Below are 12,666 nucleotides of genomic sequence, written 5' to 3'. Positions count from 1 at the left end.
CTGAACAACGAAATGAACTGGTTGATCCAAGTGCCAGGAATTTTCCACCTGCATTCATTCCTTTTATTCCAGTTGTTCCTACTCAACATACTACTAGACCTATTCGTGAGGTGGCAATCCCACTCACGAACTATATGACGAGCAGTATTCTAAAGCCTGAACTAGGAGGTCAATTTGAATTGAAGCAGAATATGGTGCAATTGCTAAATTCAGTGGGGCAAATTTCATGGTATTTCACATGAAGATCTGCAGCAGCATATACAGACCTTCTTGGAAATCAGCGATACATACATTCCTGAAGGGGTGAATCTTGACTATGTCAGGTTAACACTTTTTCCCTTCTCTTTAATGGGGGAAGTAAAAAGGTGATTACATGCTGAAACACCACTCTCCATCACTATATGGAAAGATCTAGCTCAAAAGTTTCTTATTTGATTCTTTCCATTTGGGAAGACGGCTCGCTTGAGAAGTGAAATCTTGAGTTTTAGACAGAAAGATGGGGAGAATCTCTACCAAGCTTGGGAGAGATTTAAGGGTATGCTCAAAAATTTCCCTCACCATTATCAATCCAATGATGTTCTTGTGCATACTTTCATAGAAGGATTGGATCCAAACACGCAGATTCTCTTGGATTCAGCAACGAATGGATAGGATCTTGAGAAGACATATAAAGAATTGTAAACATTGTTGAATCGAATTTCACAAGGGAACCTTGACTGGCATATAGACTCGAGTAGTACTCCTAAAAAGGTTGCAGAGGTATTGGAGGTAGATCAGTTCACTGAATTATAGTCACAGATCGCAGCCATGCAAAATCATATGATTACTCAACTTAATAACATAATGTTGGGTGTTACTTCACCAACAACTATAGTAAATACAGTCCAACAGGCTAATTCTTGGTGTGAGGTTTATAGAAGTGGTAAGCATGTAGCTGATGCTTGCACGGCTAATACAGATTCTGTCAAATATGTGGGGAATGCAAAATGATAGGGATAACAAAATTTTGGTAACACTTATAATCCTAATTGGAGGAACCATCCGAAGTTCTCATAGGGTCAAAATCAGCCGTAGAATGCAAATTAGTACAAGGGAAAAGTACAACCAAATCCACAGCCATCTTATAATACTCAAGAGATTACTTAATATAGAAATATAGAGAAATTGATGAAGCATTTTATGGCTTAACAAGTGTAGTTTGTAATTGAAATTAAGACTCAACAGGCACAGTTTATAGCTGAGTCGAAGAGTCAACAATTGCTTATGAGAAATCTAGAGTTGCAGTTGGATCAAATTATAGGGGAATAGAATACAAGACCTCAAGGAGCATTACCTAGCGATAGAGAGATAAATCCCAAGTAGGTAAATATGGTTACAACAAGGAATGGGCTACAAACTAAGGAGACAATTCAGGAGTAGGTTAGTCCCCCAATTAATTATAAGGGTGCTAAAGAAACTGCAGACAAAGAAATCATGGAAAAAGTAGCAAGTAAAGAAATTCATGTGGAGAAGAAGACTCTTCCTTTACCTTTTCCTCAAAGGGCTAGGAAGTATCAAGAGAAAGCTAGTTACAAGAAGTTCCTAGATCTTCTGAAGCAGGTTCAAGTGAATCTTTCTCTTGCTGACATTTTGCAGAGTATGCCAAAATATGAAAAATACCTGAAGTTTATAGTTGCAAATAAGAACCCCTTGACTGAGTATGCTACAGTTGCACTTACTCAAGAGTGCATGTCTAAGATTCAAAACAAATTTCCCACAAAGCTTAAAGATTCGGGTAGTTTCACCTTGCAGATTACCATTGGACAGGCTATTTGTGCATGTTGATTGTATGAATTGGGAGCTAGCATAAATCTTATGACCACATCGTGGTACTGGAAGATGGGTCTTGGGAGTCCTAAACCCACTATTATTATTTTGTAGCTGACGGATAGATCACTTGCTAGGCCGGATGGTATTATGGAGGATGTTTTGGTGCAAGTGGGATCCTTAATCTTTTTGGTGGACTTTGTAATTCTTGACTTTGAGGCTGATCCTATTGTTCCATTTATTTTGGGATGACCTTTCATAGCAATAGGGCAGTCACTAATTCATATAGCAGCCAAGAAAATAACAATGCAAGCGCATGATAAAGTAGAAGTCTTTGATGTATGTCAGACATTGAAACTACCAGCTATATATAAGGAGTTGTCATATATATCAGTTATTGACCTTGCTTATGATAGGTAGTTTCTATTATCTGATGATCCATTAGAGTGAGCTTTGACATGTCATGATCTTTATAGTGATGTGGAAGCATTGGAATTGGTCTAGGTTATGAATTTGGCAGTGGTTGAGACGATGAAAGTGCCTGTCGAACCATTGAATAGGCCAATTGGTCCATAGCCCAAGTACTCAGTTGAAGAAGCTCCTAACTTGGATCTTAAGGTTTTTCCTCCTCATTTATAATAAGTTTTTCTTGGTGATCAAGATACTCTGCCTGTTATTTTATCTGCAGGATTAACAGATATGCAGGCAGAGGAAGCTATAGTAGTCCTAAAGAGGAGAAGAAAGGCGATTGGTTGGCAAATATCTGATATTATAGGAATTAATCCAGCATTTTGCATGTACAACATTTACATGGAAGAGGGTTACAGACCAAGAGTGCTGCAACAAAAAGGTTGAATCCTATGATGAAGGAGGTGGTTAGAAAAGAAATGATCAAGTGGTTAGATAGTGGTATTGTCTACCCAATTTCTGATAGCAAATGGGTGTGTCCAGTGCACTGTGTACCAAAGAAAGGTGGGATGACCATAGTGACTAATAATTATAATGATTTAATTCCCACACACATGGTGACTGGTTGGAGAATCTATATTGGTTATCGAATATTGAATGAAGCTACTCGTAAAGATCACTATCTGATTCCATTCATTGACCAAATACTGGATAGATTGGCGGGACAAGAGTATTATTGTTTTCTGGATGGGTACTCCAGCTATAATCAGATAATCATAGCATCAGAAGACCACTTTAACATGTCCCTACAGCACATACGCATTCAGACTCAATACCTTTGGCTTATGCAATGTACCTGCTATATTTCTGAGATGTATGATGGCTATATTCTTCGACATGGTTGAATACTTTGTGGAGATATTCATGTATGATTTCTTTGTGTATGATAATTCTTTTGAAAAGTGCTTACAGAATCTTTACAGAGTTCTAGCTCGACGCGAAGAGACAAACTTGGTGCTTAATTGGGAAAAGTGCCACTTTATGGTTAAGGAAGGAATTGTCCTAGCCCATAAAGTGTCATGTAAAGGACTCAAAGTAGATAAGGCGAAGGTTGAACTGATTGAAAAGTTGTCATATCTAGTCATAGTCAAAAGAGTGCAAAGCTTTTTGGGATATAAAGTTTCTATTAATGGTTTATTCAAGATTTCTCAAAGATTGCAAACCCTATGTGAAAATTATTGGAGAAAGAGGCAAATTTTGAGTTTGGAGATGATTGTCAAGCAGCTTTTGAAAGACTAAAGAAGAAATTGATTGGAGCACTTATTCTGATTGTACCAGATTAGGAGTTACCGTTTGAGTTGATGTGTAACGCTAGTGATGTACTGTAGGAGCGGTTATGGGTCAGAGAAAGGACAAAGTATATCGCTCGATCTAATATGCTAACAAAGTGTTGAATGATGCTAAAGTTAATTATATAGTTACAGAGAAAGAGATATTGGCTGTGGTGTATGCATTTGACAAGTTTAGATCTTACTTAGTTTTCACTAAGGTCATTGTTCATACTGATCATGCTGCCATTAAGAATATTGTGAATAAGAAGGATGCAAAGCCTTGACTGATTAGGTGGATTCTACTATTACAAGAATTTGATCTTGAGGTTCGCGATTGGAAGGGAGCTAAAAATCAAGTTGCTGACCACTTATCACGACTGTAAAGTCGAAACCATATTATTTATGACTCTCTTAGTCTTGAAGAAGAGTTTCCTGATGAAAAGTAGTTGTCTTTAGATACAGTTGAGATCCCATGGTATGCTGATATTGTGAATTTGATATCTTGTGAGGTGTACCCTCCTGATGCCACCACATAACAAAGGAAGAAATTGCTCCATGATTCACGTTCCTATATTTTAGAAGAATCATATCTCTTTAAGCAGGGTCCAGGCGGAGTCATTCATAGATGTATCCCAGAGGATGAATTTTTAAAGGTTCTTAAAGATAGCCACTCATCTCCTTATGGTGGACACCATGGAGGTGATAGGACTGCGAGAAAAGTGCTGTAATCAATTTTTTTTGGCCTATGTTATTTAGGGACGTAATTTCTTTTGTGAAAAATTATGATCAATGTCAAAGGTTGGGTACTATATCTAGGCGTCATGAGATGCTCTTCAATATTATTTTAAAAATCGAAGTCTTTTATGTTTGGGGGATCGATTTCATGGGCCCATTCCTACCTTTAAAAAGCAATCTGTACATTCTGGTAGTGTTTGACTACGTCTCTAAATAGGTGGAAGTTGGGGCTAATCCAACTAATGATATAAGAGTGGTGCTGAAATTTGTGAAGAATGTACTTTCCAGATTTTGGTACACCTAGAGCTATAATTAGTGATGGAGGTATGCATTTTATCAACACCAGGTTTAAAAATCTTCTTGCTAAATATGGTGTTAGGCACAAGGTTTCTATGACGTATCATCCACAAACAAATGGATAAGTTAAGGTGTCCAACCGGGTGATTAAGTAGATACTGTAGAAGACTGTGAATGGGCAGCGAAAAATTAGGTTGAGAAGTTAGATGATGCATTTTGGGCTTACTGAACAGGTTACAAGATGCCCATTATGACGTCTCTATATCGCTTGGTGTATGGTAAAGCATGCCATCTACCTGTGGAGCTGGAACATCAATCATACTAGGTTGTGAAAAAGTTAAATTTAGAGATGAAAGCCGCGGGGGAGAAATGATTATTGCAGCTGAATGAGCTTGATGAGTTTAGTCTTCATGCCTACGAAAATGCCAAACTGTACAAGGAAAAGACCAAAAGATGGCATGATAAACAAATTCAAGAGAGAGTATTTGAACTCGGACAACTTGTTTTGTTGTTCAATTCAAGGCTTAAGTTGTTTCTAGGTAAATTGTGATTGAAATGGTTTGTACCTTTTGAGGTGGTGTGAATGACACCTCATGGAGCTGTAGAATTTTGGAATAAATAGAAGACAAAAAAGTTTCTGGTGAATGGACAGCGTGTAAAGTACTATTGGGTGGATCATCCGGATAAGCACAAGGATTCAATCACCTTTATCGACGAATAAAACTGAGTTAAGTTGTGCTTTGACGTAAAATAACGCACTACGTGGGAGGAAACCCACACTTGTATTGTAATAGGTAGTTCACTATTTAGCTTGTAAAATAAAACAGAAAATAAAAATACAAAAAGATGAGTCGTGCCACGACAAAAAATAAGGCGCTATGTGGGAGGCAATCCATTTTTTCTTACAATATTTGTTGCCTTTGTTTGCGATGCAGGGATTTACAAAGTGAAAATAAGAAGAATACCACATTTGAGGAAAGCAATCAGGTTTGCAAAATAATGTATGTAAGTTGGGGTTCTCCTCAGGTAAGAAAAAAGTTGGAAAATATGCTGGAAATCTGATTTGTAAGAATGGTGCGTCGCAGAATTGGGTGGATTGACAATTGTCAAATTTTTGTTAGAATCTGCGATTTCCGTCATGACGCAGAAATAGGTTATTGGACAATTGTAAGATTCCAGTGGACTGGCGCGATATCACTGAGTCGCGTTACTAGGAAAATTGACAATTATCCAATTCCAGTGACTTGACGTGATAGCACCGCATCGCAATGGATGGTAAATTGGCGATTTGCACTTTACAGTGGGACGATAAGGTACCACCGCATTGTAGTGTAAGTAAAAATTGGGTATAAACTTTCTACGTGACCTAACCCAACCCGCCTCTCTCGATATGCCTTTCCTAAACCCTAGACCATATTATCTCTTTCTCCTTAGTACCGCCCCCTAATTCCCTCCTCTAAAATATCTCTAAATTCTCTTCCTAAGATCAAGAATTTTGATTTTCCTTTCACCAACTAAGTTAAGTGTGTCCATGCTTAAATTTTCTTACATTGTATTGAGCATATTTGATATTTTTGCAATGAAAATTTGGTTTTGTGATTTTATTCTTGTATAATAGCCGATCATTCGCTAAATTTTCTTCAAATTGTCGTGAATCCTTCATTATAGTTTTCACAATATCATGTCTATTTAATGAGTGGGTATGCTGAGGATTGAATAGGTCGAGTAATTGTTAAGAGATGTGTGAATTGAGGGGTATGTGTCAGTAGACGTAAGAAGGTCAGAAATTAGGGGTATTTTCATTTAGGGTTTTTAGATTGAAAGTTTGTTGATTACACTTAACGTTTTGAGTATGGATGTATATTATCTGATTTGCTAATTAAGGCAAAAATTTCATTACATTATTATGGGCTTTTCGCTGATTTGAATTATCATGATGCATACTAATGTGTAAAAAGGTGAGGGCTGGCTGTTGTGTTTTAAAATTGCTTCTGAGTTATCTTGCGTTGTAGCACCTAAATTTTGGGAATGTTGGCATTGTGTTGATTCAGTCTAATTTTATGTGAATACCTGTATATGTTAAATATTTTTTCAAGTCAGTAATGTTCATAGCCTTATCCTTAGTAATTCAATTTGAATAGATGTGAAAGTACTGTGTAGTGAGGAAATTATTACTGCCTTAAAGTATAGGTGCCATCTTTGTTTGGAATTAATTATCACTGCACTACATATTTGTGCAGCGTCTGAGATGATTACTCGTAGTGAGTGCAATTGGTGTTACAAAATGGGGAAGTCTGAGTACCCTATATTTTGATACATATGCCCGAGCTGAAAACTAAGTGTGGGGTTGTCATTTACCCTTATTCCACAATTAGTTGAAGCTAGTCTCACTGCTACTTTACTTACTTAAATGGGTGTTACATCTGTGGTTTTTGACAAGTATTATGGAGCCCCAACCAGTCAAAGGAAAGGCAAAGGCCAGTACTTCTGCACCAGCAAGGATAAGGAGTAGGCCATCTGAAAGTCAACTCTCTAGGGTACCTGGGCTCCACCACTTCAGTGTGGGCATATTCAAAATTTGGATTCAAAGTTGTCATCAAGGCTGGGAAGCAGTGGTACTCTAAGCATACGAATGCTAAGTATATTCCTGAGGTATTTATTGATCGAGCAAGTCTACTGAGAGAATGTTCATCCATGGTATAAAGGATTGAGGAAATAAATATGAATTTCATCTTTTATCAGCCTATTGAGTGCAATTTGCACTTAGTTTAGAAATTTTATGCCAACTGGGATCCAAGTGACCCTGATCATGAGTTAAAGGCTCATGGGAAGGTAATTCATTTCACTGCTGCTGATATTAGTGAATTGTAGAATATACCACAGGCAAACCTAAATTTCTTAAGGTAGTTCATGGTTTCGCCCCCTTATGCACATATTAGACATTTGTTGTGTGGTACTCGCCCCACAGCTCATTGGACTAGGTATCGTGTCACTGGCCTGCACTCTTTTTTTCCTTATCCTCAGATAAACAAGGAAGCCAGAATGCGGGGTCGCATTGTCTATTCTTGCTTGATTCAGGGCAAGCATATGACGGATGTTACTCAGGACAGGGTATGCATAATTTATGCACTGATGTGTGATGATGTTGATATTAATATAGGCCATGCAATTTTTTTTGCTATGAAGAAGGAGCATTCCCAGGCAAGGCGTAACTTTGGTTATGGAGGATTGGTGACCAGTTTTTTTGCAAAGGCACAGGGTCTATGAAGAGGAGCTAGACTATAAGATGAAACAGGGATTTTCCCCATTGCGGATTGGCCCAAATTTTGTTGAGCCGGTTGATGATGACATACCGACTGATGAAGTGCAGAGGTATAGGGATTTAGATATGGAGTCGGATGAGGAGGACTAGTCTGATGATGTAGGTGATGATGATGCTGATGACATGGATAGGAGTAATGAGGACATGACTGCCATAGTTCCATTCGAGTGACTAGGGAGTATACTGCCACCCTACCATAGGCTTATTTGAAAGCACTAGGGACAGTGCTTTATTTAAGTATGGGGTGGTAGTGGCTCGTATTTTGCTGTTTCATCTTATTTCTTTTCTGGCTGAATAATTTTATTTTCTGTTTTGTTGATTTTTGCAAGTTCTAGCTATTCGGAACACTGGTCTATAATAGTTAGTAACTTTGTGATTGCAATTTACCCTCTTTTGCATTTATTGCATGTTGCTTTTAGTTCAAAGTATGTTTTTATTGCCATTTTCACCCTCATTGGAAAGTTTCAGTTTCAAGTACTTATTTTTTCCCTCTTTGGCAATTAGGAATAAAAAGTCATAGTTAGTTGCCATCCCCTATGACAGATGGATGACGACCATCTTGAGGGGAGTGGTCGTAGGAAGTAAAGAATAAATAGGAACCTAATCACTATCTTAGAGGAGTGTGTGGGATGGGTCATCTTTGCAGTAATGTGAATTAAATTGGATTTAAAAAAACATAAAAGCATCTTGATTTTAAGAAGGGACTTAAGTACAGATGATTTAATCTTGATAAGTGAAATTTGATGTATTGGCTTAATTTTGAATTAAATAAAGAACAAGATCGGGAACCTTAAGGACTCGATTTGATTCCTTGTATGCACTGTGAGTGTGAAGATTTACATATATTCTGCATGAATACAAATATCTAAAACGTGCCCGGTGTGTTTATAATGCGAAATAAAAGATGTTGGCTATAGGAAGTGATGTAGGAATTTCTTTGACAGTTGTGTTTCTAGCCTAAATATACCTACCATGGTGCAAAGTCCTAGTCAGCCCTTTGAGCCTTTAGCCTATTTCTTTGGTAGCCGTGTATGTAGCCCTATCCTTTCGTTGATAAATCTTAATTTGATCCAAATAAGATCCTAAGCATTTTAATATAAAATTTAGAGGAGATTAGGAGTTTGAAAAAGAATAAGGAAAGGTGAAATTGAAGCCCCAAAGTAGTGGTTATTGATTTTTGAAAGTTCTTGGTGTGGTTGGGAGTTAGGACAAAAAAAAAGAAATTGTGCTTTAAAAGGTTTCTAATTTGAGCAAGAAATATTACAATGAACTTGTTTTTGCTCTGGTCCAGTTGGATAATGTGCACCTTGACGAAGGCAAGTTGCTTAAGTTAAGGGTGGCTATAATAGGGGTGTGTAGCATAAAATTGGTGCAAAAAAGAGAAAAGTATTTTGGAAGAGAAATTTAATACTCCCACCATGGTTTGAGTGAATAACCTAATTGAAAGAGGAGTTGAAAAATAAAAGAATGGGGAGATAATAGTAGGTAAATTAGTGTTGGAGAATCGATTTAATTGATAGTTCCTGTATTAAAGCGCTTAGGAGCAATAATCACTATTTCCTAAATAGTACCTACCTGTCCCATAGCCTTCATTACAACCCAAAATACCTAGTTGATCCTTCACCTCAACATCCGACTATTAGTGGAGTAGTACACTAAGGGAAAGCTTATGGTTCGTTCACTAGCATGTATGAATTCTTTGTTGAGAGAGAGCGATTTGATTTTGATACTCCCCTATTTTGCATAGATATCACTATGAGTTAATATGGGGAAGTTTTCTTTGTGTGACGATGTATGCAGATGAAAGTCGGATTACTTATTGTGATTTTGTTTGATTGAGTACTTTGATTGAGTTCGTCGATACGTTAGAAATCCATTATTGAGATAGAAAGAAAAATTGAACTAACTTGTCCCATATGGTAAAATTGTTATGACATGCTTAAGTAAGAATACAATATTGCAAAGTGTAAGTGCCCATTGCAATATAACTTTGAGATTGTGGTGTAAAGAGGAAGTGATTGTGCTTTTGAATTAAATTATTCAAGGACGAACAAGGTTTTAAGTATGGGGTGGTGATCTTGGAAAAATTTATATGCTCAACGCACCAATATGCACCCAAATTTAGAGGTGCTTTGAGAAGTTTTTATAAATTCTTAATTATATTTCATCTTAATTCCATTTTGTGCCTAATGGATATGATTAGTGCTTTCAGGCTAAAATCTTGAAAAATTGGACCCAACTGGATACAGTAATGATATGGAATGATGAAAGGAATACAATTTAATGAAATATAGCTCAAAAAAGCAAGTTAAAAGTCAGGAATTCTCATTTGGAGAGACTCCGTGTTGCTCTGACCAACAAAATGACATTGTTCGAATTCCAGTGAAGATCCGCGTTTATGGCACATCGCAGAGAGGAAGGAAGTCACAGATGTTACTTTCTAGTGTAGGTTCACGATACCACCGCGTCGCGGTGCAGTCCCAATTGTCAATTGGTGCGACCAGAAAGTTTAGCGCATCACAGAGGAAGGATATTTTGTAATTGTCTAAATCCTGTGGCTCACCGTGATAGTGGCGTGTCGTAGTGAGGGTGTATTTCACAAATTTTCACTAAATAATTGAATTCTGCGATTGACCAAATTTTGATAGGAAATGGTATTTGAAGGCATGGCGTGACGCGCCGCCTGATAAAATGGGGAAGATTTTCAGTATTTTGTCCCAGCTATAAAAGAAAAAATCTAGGATAATTTTGGAGACTTTTTTTGGCAAGAGAGCAGCGGCAGAAAAGCAAAAAGTTCTCTCTTTTAGGGTTCTTAGAGATTGTTTTCAACTTCTTTACTTCAAGATTCATTGTTGGTATGATTAATTGCTTATTTGGATGTTTAATTCAAACATGAGTGGCTAAATACCCCTGTTCTAGGGTTGTGGTTGAGAACATGATTACTCTTTGATATTCTTTATAGTAGTTTCTTTTTGGATTATCATCTGGGTTGTTCTTAATTTCTTAATCTTACTATTTTAATGCTTGGCCGCCATTAGAATAAATTTATATTTCTATGTTAATCTGGGAGGACATTCATAGATTAGAATGAGTAAATTAAGGAGCAAGGTTCTTACCCTTTAATAAAATAAGGGGTTTTGAATTAGCATCTAGGATAGGGATATACCTAGAAGCCTTATTTGGTTCAATTGGAAGAAGATAACTTTATGAATCTAGAAGAATAGTTGTACCTCTGCGGGAGTTGTTGCTGCAATATTTAATAGATAAAAGATTTTAGGTCGAGAGACCAAGATCGTTGGCTAAACTTTGCAAACTAACAACCCGATAACCAATTAGACTACTATAAGAATAGAGATTTGTATGATTGTTCGAGAAGCCTTCACCCTGGAATTCTTATTATAACTGTTTACAACCATTGCTTTCTTTGCTTTAGTCATAAAAATTTATTTCTTGTTTATTAATTTATATTTTTATTCTCAATTTAAAAATTATCTTGATACTATAAAACACCTCATACTCATCGTCTGAAACTAAAAGTTGGTTAAATTTCGAGTTGCTTAGTCCTCGTGGGAACGATATCTTATTGTCTAAATCACTATATTACTTGTACGATCACATGCACTTGCGTGTGCGTCTGAGTCGCAACAAGAGGTTAGTCACTATTCCCAAATAGTTTCGACCCATCCCTTAGCCTTCATTACAATCCAGAAAAGACCACATTAATCCTAAGCTTTACATTCGACTATTAGTGGAGTATTAAACTAAGTGAAAGCCTACGGGTCATTGTGTGTAACTTGTGAAATCTTTGTGAGAGTAAACATAATTTGATTCTTGTACCCATTATGCTATAAATTGCATTATTGTGTCTGATTATGGGTAACTCTCTTGTTGTGAGGGGCACATGTTTGATGGATGTGTGTGATTTGTATGATGACCTTGATTTAGCAATATGCATGAGTTTGACAACTAGGGAGTCAATTGTTGAGGCTAGGATATTTTGGAGTAGAATTCTTGAACTTTTACTGGTGTAAATAATGTGCTTTATGTAGAAATTTGTATTACGTGTAGTTATTGTAGTACTAGCTTGAGTTTCTTGCATTTAGTAAAAGTGTAGCGTCACCTCAACTTTTTATGCCCTGAGTAAAGAGTTGTTCCAGGACAAACAAGCGTTTAAGTGTGGGGTGATGATCTGAGGTGATTTTATACACTTTGTTATCATTATTCTAGCTTATTTTGCTTTGTTTTGAGAGCAATTTGTTTGCTTAACGTGTTCAGATTGACATAAATAAGCCTTTAAGTGTCCAAGTGTGTGATTACAATGTTCAAGGTATTTTTCAAACAAGTTTGTGTTTAATTGAGTAATTAAGAGTTCAACCCGGAAAACTAGTTTTACTAGCTTGAGCTAGGTGTGTGTCTAGTTGGTCTCGGGGGATTCTAATTTGTTTAATTTGTTCCAAATGATTTTAATGGTATAATTTTATGTGGAATAACTTGTTTGTAATGGGCAAAATTTAATATGATTAAGATAAGAGTTGGAACACAAAAGTGAAGATTATTGCAAATTAACCTAATCTTAGCTTGTGTTTTGATTCATCGTTGAGAATATTGTATTGTTTTGATCTTTAATTTGTGGTGTGTGATACTGTAGAATGCTTTTTGATCTGAATATGGAGATATATTGATGATTTAATAGCCGAAAATTTATTGAAAATACACTACACAAAACATGGGCAAATGATAGGACGTTTAACACTTAATCAGATTTTT

The 12,666-nt window shown here is 36.6% G+C and overlaps 1 non-coding gene across 1 annotated transcript; it reads right to left on the bottom strand.

Moving 5' to 3' along the window:
* Positions 1–459: 459 nt before the first annotated feature.
* LOC124889831 lies at positions 460–566 on the bottom strand. Its single transcript, XR_007048747.1, has one exon. It is a non-coding gene; the product is annotated as a small nucleolar RNA R71 (small nucleolar RNA).
* Between the last annotated feature and the right edge of the window lie 12,100 nt (positions 567–12,666).

This window comes from Capsicum annuum, chromosome 12 (assembly GCF_002878395.1).
Source record: "Capsicum annuum cultivar UCD-10X-F1 chromosome 12, UCD10Xv1.1, whole genome shotgun sequence".
Lineage (NCBI taxonomy): Eukaryota > Viridiplantae > Streptophyta > Magnoliopsida > Solanales > Solanaceae > Capsicum > Capsicum annuum.
The sequence above is the reverse complement of the archived record's forward strand: the minus strand, read 5'-3'. Positions and strand labels throughout refer to the sequence as shown.